This window comes from Grus americana, chromosome 3 (assembly GCF_028858705.1).
Source record: "Grus americana isolate bGruAme1 chromosome 3, bGruAme1.mat, whole genome shotgun sequence".
NCBI classification, from domain to species: Eukaryota; Metazoa; Chordata; class Aves; order Gruiformes; family Gruidae; genus Grus; species Grus americana.
In genome coordinates this window covers 98,697,407-98,712,920 of record NC_072854.1, presented here as the reverse complement: position 1 = coordinate 98,712,920, position 15,514 = coordinate 98,697,407, and positions in this window count along the sequence as shown.

The following is a 15,514-nucleotide window of genomic DNA, read 5'->3' as shown; positions in this document are numbered from 1 at the left end:
CCAATAGATGGCACTGTGGTCCCACAAAGTGAAAAAGAAAAACCAAAGCAAAGCATTCCCAGACATCCTAAAAATAGAAATCACTTGCCAACTGCTCCTTTGTGCACAGCAGAGAACAATAGGCCGAAATTCCAAGAGTTGCTTAGAAAACAAAGTCCACTGGAAGTATAGATGCGTTTGACTCTTATTTTGGGTTGTGTCCCCCCCACGTAACATCTTGAGGACCTGTCTGAAATTAAAATCTATTGATTAGTTGTGTTTGGAGTAAGAGAGATGGTTGGGAAGTATCATGTCTTTTAAGTCTGTATGAATTCAGAACTGTGTCAGTGTAGCAGGCCTGGCTTAGATTCTCTTGAACACATTTTGTAAAGACTAGCTGGTGTTAGACCAGGCTTTTGTGCAGTGCTACCTGAAGTCCAGGCGGCTGCTTCCTGCTGAGGATGCCCATGCGGTGCAGGTATTAGGCTTGGAAGCAGCAGCTGGGAGGAGAGGAACAAAATGTAGGTGCTTGCAAACTGTGGAGAAGGACTCTTCTAAACCAAGTAGAAATATGCTGCTTCTGTGAGAGGAAAGGTAATGTAAGGGGGGGGGGGGGTGTGGGGGTGGTGGGGAGAGACATGGAAGCTTCCTTGGTGAAGGGAAAGGCTGAAATAGGAAGAGCATAGTTGGGCTCATACAGGCTGATGGAAGGAGGAGTGAGAAGAACTTGTGTAAGATCAGTAGAAAAGCAGGCTCAGAAAGAGAAAGAATTTCTGCATTGCTCTCTGAAACCAGGGAAGTGGATGTTACAAGGAGAGAACAAGAACAAAAGAGAAAGGGAGGGAGGCAAAGAAAGAAAAGGAGGAGGGAACAGGGGGAGTGGGTAGAAGAATATAGGTAAGGGTAAGAAAGCTTTAAAATAAAAAAAGGGTTGTCTGGCTATATCTCTATGAATGTGCTGCCTAGGGCAGTGAAAAAAACCTGTTAGCCAGTCAAGCCAAACTAAGATGGAGTTGCTGTAAAAAGCAAATTGGTCTGTACATTTTGCTTGAGCAACGAGTGATGTCAAGAGGCAGGTTTTTTCTCTGTGTGTTTTGAGTGGTTACTTCAGTGTGGTGATGTAGGAGACCCCTTGGTCTCTCTAGGAATTGAAGCTGGTGTTGGGAAGGTTAGAGAGCTCAGCTTTCTGGTTTGGAGAAGGAAGGGAATGGACAATCAGTACTGGATTTTGTGCCCATTTAATTTTCTTGCTTATGCTGAGTTTGCTGTGTTAGGCTCTGCTTTTAAGGTGGAAAAAGACTCTTGGTTTCTTCAAATAGTTTTGGTGAAGCCTAAATATTTGAAACCTTGGAAAAGTCTCAAAATATAGCAAAACAAACTAAACCAGACCCAGAGAAAGAACAAGCTGGGGAAGTGGCTGAAATGGCAGGGGATAGTCAGAGCCTGTAATTAAAAATTTTGGAGGAGGGATGCTCCCTTGAAGGAGGCAATTGAGCCTGTACTGCCTGCTTTAGCTGAGAGATCTTTATGCATGGGATAGCAAGCTTATGGTAGTGCTAAGAAATACTTCTGGAAACTTTACTATGAAGTTATACAGATGAAGATTGTGGGGGAGGATAAAGCAACAATTTTTAAACCTTTGTCTTCTGAAAAGTCTGTAGAGGAAACTGTGCTGCAGGTCATGTGACTAGATGGTGTAACTTAGATGGTTTTCTGGTTTTGTGAAGAGAGGCTGTCAAATTAATCATAAACATGAACATCCAAAATTATTTGCAAGGTCTCAGAGTCAGCTGACTTCACTGCTTGCATTTATTTTCCATATGTACCCATTGAAATGGCGATGAGAGTTGGTTAACTATACATCTTAATTTTAAGCACTATTTACATTCTGTTTAAAGAAGGATATACACCTATCTTTAAGGAAAGTCACAGCAGACTTGTGTCAGCGTGTATGAAGGCCATTTAAGATTAAAAAGATGTTAATAATGCAAATTTATGTAGCTTCGTCAGTGAGCCGCATCCTCGAAAATGGCTCTGTCACTTTTGCAAAAACTCATTCAGTGTTGCAAAAAGCTGAAAAATGTCTTAGAAGTGAAAACATTCCTGCCTCACTTAAGGTTTAGGGGAGTCTGGTAGGAAACTGATGCTGGATTTGAGGGTGCTTTCAGCGAAGGTGTGCGGGGGTGTCTGTATTAAGTGCCCAGATGCAGAGTCGGGGAGTTGCTCTTTTGTGTGTTCTGGGCCGCTCTGCCTCTCACTCTCCACTGACCTTGTGTCTGCCCCACCTTCTCCCTCATGGAGGGGCTCAGCCTCAATAGATAGAGGGTTGCCTTGAAGCTGGCACCCTTTTAGGGAAGTCAGGAAGCACCCTTTCAGATGCTTCCCTCCCCACCTGCATGTCCCCATAATCCCAGCTGCCTCTTGATGGGCTCAACTTGTCTCCTGCTTTGGTTAAGTGCTCTAAGGATCTCACACCGCAATGTGAGGTCCATGCCAGTTGCCTTGTCTCAAAGCAGCTGTGAACACATTCCTGTAGATCCCTGTGGAGCAGCAGGAGGTGCCACACTTCCCGGGGTGGCTCAGGAGGGGCTGCGTGGACACGGACGGCTGTAGGGTGGTAGCAGCTTGAGCCAACTCAGTGGTCAAGTCTTCTGTTGGATCCAGCCCTAACACCTCTGGAGCATTTGTTCCTTCTTGAGGCTTGCAAAGTCAACTAAGCTTGGTGGCTGTGTCCCACTGAAATCAATGCCAATAAAAAATGCCTACGTTCAGATCTATTGAGATTTATAGCTGTTTGCATATGTATTTAAGACCCTAATAGCTTTGAAAATTTGACTGCTGATACTGAACTGTTTGCAAGGCCTACAGTAGCCTACATCTGTTTAAAATACTGCTGTGACTGATGGGTGTATCTGATTGTGTCTGTCATCCTCATTTAGCTATTCTGCGCCTGCAGTGTAACCCAGCCAAAAAAATACTTATTGCTATTTATTATGATAAAGGAAACGTTTTGTGTGACTGTGTCGTTATTTCTTAAGTTCTTAATGTGCATAGTATCTTTGAAAATCCAGGGTTTTTGCTGGAGTTGGAGACTTGTGCTTCATTGGGGGTACTAGGAGTGCTATGGTGTGTCTTTGTGTTTGAAGGCAAGTTTGTAAATAGAGAATTAGGGTATTTGTCCCATTGTCTTTAGGCTCCTAATAACCGTAGCCCTTTGACAGGATTCTTGCAATGCTTGGACAAATTTTCAGAGCTGTTTAGGGATGTCTGCCTGATGTTGGTGTTTGCCTGCCTGCTTCTAAGCATCTGGATGTTGTAAAGGGTATCTAGCAAACAGGCCTCTTATTGCAAATGTAATGTATTTGAAGTATTCTTGTGGGAGTAGCCTCTGTCATCTAAATACCTCTGAAAATAAAAGCCAAACTGTCAAGGAATCAAGATTGAGGTGACTGATTTTGAAATGTAGTATTAATGTATAATACAAATGGGTGAATTTTCACCGATGTCAGTGAATTTGCTTCATATTCCATAAGAGAATAAAGTTTGGCCCAAAATAATGGGAAGCTTATGTCTGGCTGCAAGGAAACCAGGAAATTCATGGGGCTTTAAAGTATGACCCACTGCAATATTCAGTATGTGTGATTTTTGGCATCATTCAGCAGTAAATACTAGTTGAAAACAGAAGCACAAATTATAGGGTAAATAATTCAGGCCAAAGAGAGGCCTCCTGCTTATGCATACATAGTAAAGGAAATGGAAGTAGAACCACAAAATACAATTGCTGGGAAGAACAGCAGCAGTTTGGAATGTTCACTGCTAAAACTGTGGAAACGATCCTCCTGGATGACACCTGAGATCAGAATGGCATAATCTTCTCCTTCGTATGTGTTTGCGTGCACTGACCAGTAAATCGTGTAAAGATTGCTGAGCTTGGCAGGCATCATTTTGGAGGGGACTTTCTGTTCTGTGGCTGCTGGGTTGGAGGATATAACCAGTGTAATGTTCCTTTGGTAGATGATCTAATAAACATTGGTGATTTGACTTTTAACCCCCCTTTTTTTTTTGTCATTGGGCTAGATGCATCGTGCACTGGAAGAAGAGAACTTTATACTACATTGTCTTTCTCATCTTTCACTTTGCATTTTATTTAGTATTTAAATAGATAGCTTTGGCTGCTGACATAAGGCAGTGCTTGTCTCCTACTCTGTACATAGAGAGCAACCTAGGCAATGTTCTTACATGTCATTTGATATGATAACGTTTTTACCTTCTGCCAAAAAACAGAGCCAAGGTAGTCCCAACAGATGTGTTTGGCTAGCGCAGTTGCTGAATGATCTGGCTTCCGTTTGCTTCATTTGGAATGAAGAGGACTTTCAGAAATCAACAGGTCCCTTCCACAAGTGAGGTGCAAATTAAGGCAAATAGCACAATGAACTTTTAGCACAGTAAATGATCTAGCTTGGGTATCTTTTAGTTGCTCTTGGAGCTTAGATTGCCTGGCTTAATGTGTACCAGGCTTTTCGCAACGGGGAGGGGTATTACTGGTGTGTGACCTCTCTAGAGCCAGGAGTTGAGGAAGATGGCTAGCAGCATTTATCAGGTGTGACCCATGGTGAGCTGTTGCTTCAAGATTGCTTCCTTGTGCACTGTGACAATTGGAAAACTACAATTCCTTGATCTCTCCAGTGAATGCTGGTTTGAAATACAAATTGGACTGTATTTAGTTTTTACATGGAATATTTCTACTTATTAAGTTGCTTGTTTTCTCTGGAAGCCAGTCCATGGGATAATGGGGTGAAAATTCCTGTAGCTTACTCCATTAAATGACTGCTGGACAATATAAGAAAGTGGGGTTTAAGGGTCAATTTGGAAAGTAACTTAGACCAGAAGTTTCCAATAACAATTGTGGTTTGGATACAGTTGAAATAAGAACAATGCATCTAAATTCAATTGTACTTGCATTGGCTAAGTAATAATCTTAGAGTAGACGTGAACAATACATGTTGGAGACTAACAAGCCATATCCTGAAAGAAAATTATAACCGATACAGACAAACTGGGGAAAAAAATGGTAGTGATTACAAGCTATGAAAGTGCTGGTCTTAGCTGTCCCACTCAATAAATAATCCTGAAGGGGTATTAGCAGCATTAGTAGTAGCAGCATTTAGCCATCTGGCTTGGCTTCTGTGGGAGGTTTAAAAAAAAAAAAAATCACTGTTAGTGGAACTGCATTCATTGAAATTGTAGGAGAACTTGGCCGTGCCTTTTAATGTTTCAGTTCTTGTGTGCTGTATATCCTGCACGTGGATCTCATGTGATAATTTGATTTGATAAGGCAGATGTTTTCTTGATGTTCATGGACCACCAATGGTCCATGAAGTCCTAGTTAGTGCTCATTTCAAGTTACCATGCATCAGTTTAACCATGCTGGTGGTTTGCAAGAAACCTTAAGGTGACTTCAGACCTATGAACCTTTGTCCTGTAGCATTGGTGGCTCCAACTTCAAGCTTGTTGTCTATTGCACCGTGGACCAAAAAAAAGTTTTGGTCTCTTGTGTCATCAAATCTACTGTCTTGACTGTTTCCTTGGCTTGGAATTGTAAACATGAGTGGTCATCTGACAAAAATGCTTCTTGCTCATTCTTTACTGAGTGGGTATTTATGAGCTACTCTGAGTAAATGATTCTTTGCTGTAGCTTAGTGTCGCTGTGACTGTGTTTCCCACGCATTCTGTTTGTGTCTTGTTTTCTTGATAAACTCTTTTTGTCTTGTGTCTGTTAAGCAATGTAACATTCACAAATTACCAACTTAAGCGTGAAATATCAGCTTACTCCATCTGACTTTTTTTTGACTGACAATTTTTTTCCTAAAATTTGGCTTTCTTCATCCTACCAGAAAATGAAGCTAAGGATGAATGTTTAAATCTCTAAGCAAAGGCTTTTTTGTCTCTTTGTGCTAATGCTAGAACTAAAACTGCCTTGAAATACATAGTTGATAGTATTTCTTGGTATGTGATTCATACCATAATCAAACTGACAGACATCAATGGAGCACTTACAAGTTTATGCTTGGAATTAAGTCAGTAAAATGCTTCTGGAATCTCCTGGTAATTTCCTTTTATCAATGTAAATGATGCAGCGTGAATCCATCATAATTACTGTGGAACTGCACCAAGTTAGATGATATGACTGAGGCTGAGTTTTTCCAATGGATGTTTTGAAGAAATGAGGGATGGTAACAAGGAGGCAGGCTGTGTAACATTCATCATTTGATGAGTTTTTGTCCTCCTGTATATAGAAGAGACTGTTTTCTTCTGTTCAGTGTTCCCCATTAGATTGCTTACAGTCTGTTCAAAGTGATTACTGTATTAGAATAGTAATTGATAGCTGTGTGTTATAATTCTGTTCTTATTTACTTCAGTGCAAGGCATAGACAAATCAGGCTTGTACTGTTAAGCATCTGTATCTGGTAAAGCCATGCGTGACTAAACTTCGTGCAGTGGCTCACATCCTTGATTTGTTTACACTGAGAGAAATTGAGGTCCATGTTCACCCAGCTAAGCTGAGTTATTTCAGATTTACACTGGTGAAATGGGAACAAAAATATCTGGTGTGCGCTTTGTGTTGTAGTAGGATAAACTCTTTAGTCTCACTTATCTGAGAAGGGCAAATCAAACAGTAGAGGACAGGGCATGACTGTCAGACTGCTTCATGGGTAACAGTTGTGCAAGACAGACCATACTACATGAGAGCTCTGTATGCATATCTAAATTTAGTTACCACAGCTCATCTAGGTCACAGTGAAAATGGCGTTGTGTAACTTGTGAAAGTTCCTTTTTTCTTTAGTGGTTTTTGCTAGGCGAACAATTTGGTTTAGCCCACAGATGAGAAATGCTGTCTCTTGGCACGTTGGATATGAATTTTGGCAATTACAGCAGGCCATATCCATCGCTTAGAAGACAGGACAACTTATTATTCCATGACTCGATGTGGGGAAATAGAAATCAATTAAAAATATGGACTCCTAAGTTTTCCAACAAGTCTACCACTGTTGGGTGCAGCTGTGGTAACTGGAACACCAGCCAAGCTGCTGGAGGGCATGGTGTCCACCCTGATGTGCAGCTTTCCTTTGTGCATAGCCAGAGGAACCTGCGGGCTTGGATGCCCTATTCCAGAGATGTCACTATGCATGAAGCATTACTTTTGGTGCCTGCTGCTGACAGGGGGAGCCTTCTGCAAGATTACGGTGCTGCACTGTACACAACACATGGAAACGTGGGTTATTACCAAGTGTTGGGTGGCCGTCCCGTTAGAGGAAAGTAGAGCTACTGGACTTGACTACAGTTGACCTTGTTATCTGTATGCACAAGCGCTCGATCCAGATGTATTTGTTACTCTTCCTCAAATTGATCAGATTAAATAGGTCTAAATAGCTTTGAATGTTGAAAAGCCTGTAACTGAATATTTGGAAATGGTAATTAGACCATTAAGACAACCAATTTTCAGCAGATGGCAGCATTGCACTCTGTAACTTCATTTTTCCGGCAGTGGTTTTGCAACTCTTTACTACTTAGGCTGGTAGGAGCTGCCAGCTACGAAGTAATCCAAAACCACTTCTAAAATGTTTTGAAATACAGGTCTTAGTAGATTATGATAATTGAGTATTGTTTCAGACTCGGGACTTTCATGTGGAAAACACCACTGTGCTGCATAAGTAAATATTACACTAAAAAGCAACGCGAGTACACCTAAATCTTTTATGTTAACTCTTTAAGTAATTGCTTTGAGACAGAGGAAGGCTGTTTGATAAGTGTTCTTATTTGTAAAAATATTAGCAAATCACTTAAAGATGCAAGAGTTCAAACTGGAACCATGTGCGTAGAGCTGTAAGTGACTTCCTGCATATTATGTTTTTAAGACTACAATGCTCCCCCATTCCTTTTTTAGTAAAAAAAAAAAAAAAACATGCTGACTTTCCTAGTCCTTTTTGTACTATACCTTATAAACAGCATGCAGCCTGATCATCAGAGTCCATTGCTAGGCAGATGTACAAATGGACGTACCCTCATTGAAAGTTCTCAAATGTTTGACAGTGTTCAAAGGTTCAGATGCAATAGTTTTTGTCTGTGAGAACTAAATTAAGAATATTGCACTGTATGCAAAGCACATACTTGTTTGTATGTTCAATCTGGGCAATTTATAGCAATTAAGGTGAAACTGGAGAGGTCCTCCCCTGTTGATTCATGGGAGTTCCAGTAAGACAGTGGAGGAAATGAAAGCTGTTCCTGCTAGTAAAGGAAAGGGCTGACTTCAGACACCTCTTCAGGAAAAAAACCCCTTCTAGTTCCAGATAGACATCTGTCTGTGATGTAGTACTCTATACATAATCCTAAACTGCATAAGAGCTTTCATTTTTCCTGTATTCTCTTAGGGAGAATATAATGCTATTCTTAGGTTTGGCACAAAATGCATTTTGAGAGTATGGCATTACAACCAGCTAGCACTGATGTAAATCGCAACACAAAACACAAGGCAATAATAAATGGAAACTAGGTCAACCATTGCAGCCATTCAGAAAGAGGTTAAAAAACATGCTTCTGTTGCAGATTATGCCCCTGCAACTGTTGGGGAGAAGCAAGTATATTGATATTGATTACATTAGTGGTCTCTTTAGGAAAGTCTATGCACCTACTTCAGAATGAATGAAGAAACTTTCATCCTTTCCCTCTCTTTTTTTTTTTTTCCCCTCCCCTCCAGGGCAAAGTAATAGTATAAGTAAAACCAAAGTTCAGGCTGAATCATTTGGGTTACTCTCTGGTACAAATCTGCCTTCTGTCACAGAAGTGAACCACAATGAAACTTTTGAATTATTCTGGTTTTTGCAGTCAAAGTAGAATACTGCAAGTGCCAGACGGTTTTGCCAAGATGAATAAATAGTTTTTCAGCTATATGCTGTCAGGATGTTACTGTCTCAGTATTCTGGAACAAATTAAGCACATGCAAATTTCACTTGAATGGGAGAATTTCAGGAATATCAGCAGCATGGGAATTGGTAGTTTGAATTGAGAGGGCTCCTCACACTAGTCACATCCTCAGAACATGGTCTGGTGGTCAGAGCAATCTAATGAACACTTTTTATGTGGTTTGAGGGGGGAAAAAAAAGGCATTAGTGAACAGAAGTTGCATGTTATGTGGTAGAAATCTGTGGCAAGGGACTTTTTGGCCTACCTGGACTTCCACTGTAACTTGAGCAGAGTAATAAGAATTGGAATTAATTTCCTGTCTTCATCCACGGTTAAATGGAGCTTGTATAAGCCTATTTAAAACAAAAAGCAAAAACAAAGCAAACAAAAAGAAGCTTGGCTAATGTTGCAGGAGGAAGTACTTTGAAAAGATTAGTAAACATAATATTTTTATCCTTTAAAGGTACATTGAGAGACTGGGATTCACTGCCCTGTGTGCATCTATTGTGAAAGGGTAGCATTAGTTATCTGAGTCATATTTTAAAGCTTTGGCATGAAGATTTTGGATAATGCAAGTAGTGTCATCTTTTACTTTCTGTTCTCTACAGTTATATGTATATTGCTGTATTCTCATGCAAGGGAACAATGGGTGCTATGTAAAAAGAGTCACTGTTGTTTCTCTGGTGTAGTAACACCCCCTTCCCCCAAAGCAGGAGGGGCAGAGAGGCTCTTAACTCTATCTGCCCTTCCAAAGATCTTGCAGAAAGCCAACTAAATGTCAGGAGTTTTTTGGTCTTGGAATTAAACAATCCGTCTCCCATGTCTTTGGTATTATGTTTGTGAGATAAGTCTCCTTCTAAAACAGCATTCACACATCATTTCAGAATATTGCACAAAATATATTTTTACAAAATAAGACACAAACACTTCAAAAAAAAAAAAAAAAAAACAAAAAAAGAAACCTCCAAAAAACCCACCACCACCCCCCAAACAATAAAAACCAAACCAACCAACCAAAAAGAACCCAAAACAAACCCAACCAACTGCAGAAGTCAGGTGTCACCTTGTCCTTCCAGCTATGTGGACTCGCTTCCTTTGCTGTGTTGGAATGAGCAGTTCTGGGGAGGGCAGCTACTTTGGGTGGCTTCTGCTGGAATTTTGTCTTGAAGAATGTCTTCCACTGTATATCACTCTGGTTTTGCAGCAGCTTTTTATATCAAGAAAAGTTACACCACAGTAACAATAGGCTTAATGGTGCATTAATTCCTGGTGTCGCTTCAGTAATGCTATGGAGTGTATCCTGAATTTGAGATCGTCTTAGATTATTTTCATCTCCCTCGTGTATAATATGCACTTATTTGCGCTTTTTTAAGATTGAATGACACACTTGCTTCTGGTCTGCTTGAATGACCATGTTTTCATATTTTAATGAAATACTGGATTTTGCGACTCTGGTCTTCCAGAGGATATTATAAACTGCTTAATCTGGTTTATCTTTGAGACACTGAGCAACACTTACTGTGAAAATGAGTGGAATGTGTGGATATCCACCAGTTCCCCAAGTCCCCGTTGCAGCTGACATCTGGATCCATCCTTAATTTACTACATCAATGATGACTTTAGATGATTCTCATCATACCGGGGGGGGGGGGGGGGGGGAGTTCAGGGTGTGTAACCGAATGTGGAACATCGGTAGCTCAGCATTTCGGGGTTGCGTACTCCCAGTATGACAGGAGATGCCATCAGTTTCCTCTTTAATACTCCTAAGGAATTAATTTGTAGGGGTTTTTTCATAGCAAATAAGCCTGCAGTTTTGAAGGCAATGAGTTTGATCTTTGTTTGCTAAGTATCTTCTTTCTTAGTCGATTATATGTCATTGTTGCCTACCTTTCCTGAATACAAAGTAAGTGTTCTTCATTTACATGTTCAAGAAAACAGGATAAAAGATGTTTTTTCATGTGTTACAGCTCTGCAATAGTTATTTGCATGTTGTGTACATTTTAGAAGGAACCTATTCAAATAGCTATGTAAACCATTCAGAAAGACTCCCTTGGGCTCTGTTGTTTGCTTTTATAGGGCAGATAATTTAAGAATTGTTTCTTTTTAAAGGATTAACAGCTTTAAGAAAGTGCTTTCTAAAGAGTTGCTTTTGTTTTCAAAGTGGGACAAAGTCTGCTGGCAGACGGGCTTACAAAGCATTTCAGTCCTGGTGTACTTTGGAACTTGCCTAAAGGAATGATTTCCTGACCTGTATAGCCAACGCTTCTTCAGAACAAGACTAAAAAGCTTGCTAGAAAGACTCTCTCCAGCATTTGGAAAAAGGAGAGATCCTTATAGCTACTAAAACCGTGAACTGGGCTGGTAATTTCACATATGTTTAAGTGCTGAAATTGGACAGATATATTCCCAAAACTCAAAATCTGCCTTATCTTTCCAGAGAGAGTAGATGATAGCGTTCTGGGATTTTTTTGTTGGTGTGTGTTTGGCAAAAACTGTTTAAGGACACGAGGAGGAAAGACAAGATTTATAGATTTATAGATGAGAGAGGTTATGCCTGTTGTGTTGGACTGGTACAGCTGGTAAAAGCAGCCAAGCTTTCAGGTACTCAAGGCCGGGAGCGTGCGGGAAGCGTAAGGCTTCAAAGCTAAATGCGAGGGGGAACGTGACTGATGAGATCCCCTCTGTCAGAGGGGCACTCTCCTACCCACGGAGCTGAGATGACACTTGAGACAGAGGGGCGGTAATGAGGAGGTAGCTGTTTGGGTGTGGGAAAGGGCTCTGACACACGAAAAGGTGTAGGATTTCTGTTTGGGAATGGGGAGAGGCTGCATGCGGGAAAGCCGAGGAGACATGTCACACCTTGATGGAGTGGGATGTGTGGTATCCAGGGCAGCTGTGACTTTCACTTTCCAGGATTACTGTTCAGTGTAAGAGCATGAAGTCATGATGTAATATAATATATGAATCAATGTTATTTATGTATTATAGAATGATGAAATCTAAAGGATTTTTAAAACATCTGTATTCCACTCTTAAGTTTGGTGGAATAAAGGAAATTACTTATCCTGTTTCTTCTGCAGCAAGAAAGCTATAATCATTATCACTAGTGGAAGGGTCTGGTTGGGACTCTAGCGTTGTGTACAGAAAAGGTCTCTGTTTCAGTCTGAATGAGAGATGAAGTATGGGAGTGTTTCACTTTTCAGATGGGAAAAGGGATAACCGCATGGAGAGGATCCACATCTAAGTGTTAGCTTTCAGCTAAAGCAGTAGGTCAGGCTTGTTTCTGTGGTCCTCATCTTTTTTGCGGGCGTTTTCTATGCATTGGCTCGGTTAGCTCACTGCTGTAACATCCCACAAACATTTAACAGATTTATCTTACAGCATCCCTTCAAAAGACAGACACAATATTCCCTTCTTGCTGATAGGCAGGAAAAAAGTAAAGGGATCTTCTTTTCTTTGGAGTCCAATATTTAGCATATTAAACTTTTCTGGGAAAGAACAGAACAAGCATTACAAAATATGGTATTTGCTTCAAGGCAGGATTTTTTCTTATTACAATTTTTAAATCGATTTTTTTATGCTGGAGCCTGCAGTTGTACATAAAAGTTGCAGTGGGAATAAGAATAACAAAATTAGTATTTATCACTAGAAACATAGGTTTTTAAAGTTGTATTTGGATGACTACTTCCATCTTCTGAAACATCCCATTTACCAACAGGAAAGCATCTTTATGGCAAAGACTCGGCTTCTAAATGAGAACATGGAACACTCTGCTGTCTCAGTTGTGTAGCATGAAAGTAGGGAGCATGTGTTTAAAAAGAATTGCTCTGGAATTTGTTTAGCCCTGTATTTTAATGTGGTGTTTTTAATATCTAGACTATTTGTTTCAAAATCTTAATAAAGCCACGTGTCTCATATCTGAATTCAGGCAATCTGAAACCCTTATCATTAGGACTCTGTAGAAATATGAGGCTATGCCTACATGTTATCTTTGCAGGATATGGGAACTTAAAAGCTTATCTTAACAGTGAAATTGTAAATTGGGGTGGTGAATTTGTAATATTAGATATTACTCTGTGGCTGTTTTTTCTTTTTCTTCTTCCCCCCCCCCCCCCCCCCCAATCCTGGAGTTGCATCAGAGTAAATTGTATAGAGAACTTTGTGCTAATTGTACTACTTTCAACCTTCATTGTAATTCATAGCTGTGTTCCTTTTTCATGTACGTGAAAATTTAAGCCGTTGCCATCTGATAGCTGCTTGGGATAGCACCTGTTTCACCCTTCCCTTTAATTGAAAAAAAACCCCCAAAACCCAGCAACAAAACCCTTCCGTAAACCTTAAGGAGTATGTTCCCTGACAAACAAAAGAGCATTATGCCACCCCCATGGCAGTTCTGATATTTTAATTCAGAAATGGACAAGGGGAAGTGCTACGATGGAAACATATGTGGATCTGAAGCCCCAACAAATCTTGTGGCTGCACGCATCTACAGAGCCAAGGGTTTCTCAGAAATAGGAGCAGGGACTCTCTTCCGCTTAGTAAAGCAGGCAGATCCAGCTGGCCTTCGATGAAGCTGGGGAGTTTTTCTGTTCCGAGTCTCGCTCTTCTCTCCCTGCAGTTAGAAATCAAAGTGGATGCAACAGTGATTGCTGCATTCGTCACAGGCCTCTGCTGCAGAGAGGGAAACCAACATGGGGGCTAGCCTACGCTTATTTTTTACACCATATGGCTTTAGGAGGAAAATTAGATCATCTTATTTGACTGACATTATTGTTACACTTTTTTGGGGGTTTTTTCCCCCAATAGAATTAAAGCAACTTCCCAAGATGCAGTTATTCTCTTGTTTCCAAGTCACGTTTTCCCCTTGTTTTAGTAGAGAACAACACACAGCCTTTTTTATGCTCTCAGTGCATGCTACTGGATTTGTCAATGCATTTCCTCTGCAACCTGGTACATGGTGGTCTTAAGCTAGTCTTTTCTGTGTGTTTGGCTTGGGTTTTTTGTCAGGCAGTTGAGGTATACTGATATATAGTTTGAAAATTCAGAAAAGGAAACTGAGCTGATGATTCAAATTCTATCATACTGCTTAATTTTAGTCTAAATCTGTGGTGGTCCAATAGATATTTGAATCTGTATAGATTTTTGTGTGCCAGTCATCTTACCTTAGCAAATAGAAGAATTCAGCTGAAAAGTGGAGCCCAGTATTATACAAGTTTATCATTCTAGGTAATCCATAATACAGCATTGATAAATCTAATGCTCATTCATCTATTCTGTGGACAGTGGTACTCATTGCAAGACTTATTACTCTAAAACATTTAGTTTTATGTTAGGATTTCATCAATGTAAAAAGCTCTTAAAAAGCTAATAAATCATGACTTGAGGTAATGGTCTGTCTAAAAGATTAGAAATGAAATTTGTAGATTTCCAGTCTCTCCGAGAACTGATAATCATTTACTTGGCACTATCTTGTACGCACTAGAAGAAAATCTTTAAAAGGTCAGTTATCCTCTGGCTGAGGATTTGGTAAGATATTAAAATAGGCTAACATAACCCAGAGCTGGCAGTGATTTAGACTTGTGGTAGGTAATATTTATGAGAGTTCACAAATGTCTAAGCAGCCCTGCCAACTTATTACTTATCCTTTCAGTCCTTACAAAATTAAAGTTGTTTCTTCAATGTTCTGGCATTTACAGCCTATGCAGAAATGTCCATTTCTGTTTATTTTTACAGAAAGCAATTTCTCCAGCCTCTATGAGAGAATGATTGTGATGGGATTAGAGTTTCTTTTCTGAATTGTTTTCTTTCCAAAATCCAGTAACAACTAAAGAATATTCTGGGTTTTAGTCTCTTGTTTTTTTCCCCCCTTTCTCCCTTTGTTCACATGACTGTAAGCAAAACTTATTTTTGCATTTCTGTTTTATGGTAATACCAATACTGTACAGTCTTTCTGGCTTAGTATCTTTTCAGTAATAAGTCTAGTGATGTCTAAAACCCAAATTCGTGGAAAATTCTGCTGGAAAGCCTGAGAAAGCTCATGTTTCTGGTTTCTGCATCCACTGGAGGTATTCTGTGGAAAGCTAATCAGAGCATCTAACCAGCTGCTTTACTGAGATGAAATAGAGGTAATAGGATGCTGGCATCACTAATAACACCGTTTTCTTTATTTCCTTAAGCTATTAATTTGGATTTATTTTATAAACTCCGCAAGCTAGTTAATGGTCCCGTGTCGAAGGGTTGGCAAGGAACTGCCACGGGGCTATTCACGCTGGCTTTGGACCTCAGTCCCCAGGTTTCCTTAGTATGGCGTGTCTCAACAGCAGAGTAAGCGTAATACACTGGTGCTGTGCTGGTGGGTCCGTGAGCTGCCACTCGGAAATCCTCGAGACACACACACAGAGCAGCACGGGTGAACGTATATGGCTAACACTCCTGGCATCAGCTGGCCACAAAGGCTGCTCCTTCAGCCTGTGTTCTCCCTAGGCACCCGTGGGTGTGCCACAGTCACAGAGCGGTGGCACCCGCGCAGGTCGCCTCCAGACAGAAGATGGTGGTTCTTGTAATTGCCAGTGAA